The sequence below is a fragment of the Schistocerca piceifrons genome, chromosome X (genome assembly GCF_021461385.2).
Source record: "Schistocerca piceifrons isolate TAMUIC-IGC-003096 chromosome X, iqSchPice1.1, whole genome shotgun sequence".
Taxonomy (NCBI): Eukaryota; Metazoa; Arthropoda; class Insecta; order Orthoptera; family Acrididae; genus Schistocerca; species Schistocerca piceifrons.
Genome location: NC_060149.1, coordinates 424865768 through 424866577, shown reverse-complemented (window position 1 = coordinate 424866577; position 810 = coordinate 424865768). Strand labels below are relative to the sequence as shown.

Genomic DNA, 810 nt, shown 5'->3' with positions numbered 1-810 from the left:
TATTTCTCAGCACAACCTACCCTGTAACACTCTTACAAGATATTCAGTGTGTTTCTGACCACCCTGTATTCCGTACCAGATCATGTAACAACACTAAATACGAACGACACTAATGCAGTCTGGTGGCCGTTTGGCTGTCACACAGAACTGCAACTCCAGTCATTTACATACCCGTCGATCTACACCGTGTACGCAGTTACATTGACATCCTATCGTGTATTCTGGGTACTTCAATTTTTTTCAGGCAGTGTTTTTTATGGCTCTACACATCTCTCCTTTCTGTGCAACAGTAATACTAAGTTAAGATTGAAATTACAATGAAATCCAGACCATTAGCTGCTTACAGGCGTTGATAAATATCAACAGCGACAGTTGAAAATGTGTGTCCCGACTGGGACTCGAACCCCGGATCTCCTGCTTACATGGCAGACGCTCTGTCCGACTGAGCCATCGAGGACACAGAGGATATTGCAACTGCAGGGACTTATCTCTAGCACGCTCCCCGTGAGACCCACATTTCCAACTGATTGTCCACACCCTACATTTGTAGTGCCCCTGCCCACTATACTCATTACTCGCGGCAGTCAATCAACCGATTCCCGTAAGAGTTTGGGCAATGTGAGTGCATCTGCTCTGAAGAAGATCATTGGCTGGCAAGCCTTATCTATATGAAGATGGTATCTGTTCTTTCGGACATGTCCGAAAGAACAGATACCATCTTCATATTCATATAAGTTAAGTTTGGCGTAGGCTCTTTTGGTTCCTACTGTTGTGTTTATGAATGCAGCCATTATTTGTAACCTGTGCCTA

The 810-nt window shown here is 44.3% G+C and overlaps 1 non-coding gene across 1 annotated transcript; it reads right to left on the bottom strand.

The window, feature by feature from the left end:
• Positions 1 to 383: 383 nt before the first annotated feature.
• On the bottom strand, positions 384 to 458 carry Trnat-ugu. Its single transcript has one exon. It is a non-coding gene; the product is annotated as a tRNA-Thr (tRNA).
• Between the last annotated feature and the right edge of the window lie 352 nt (positions 459 to 810).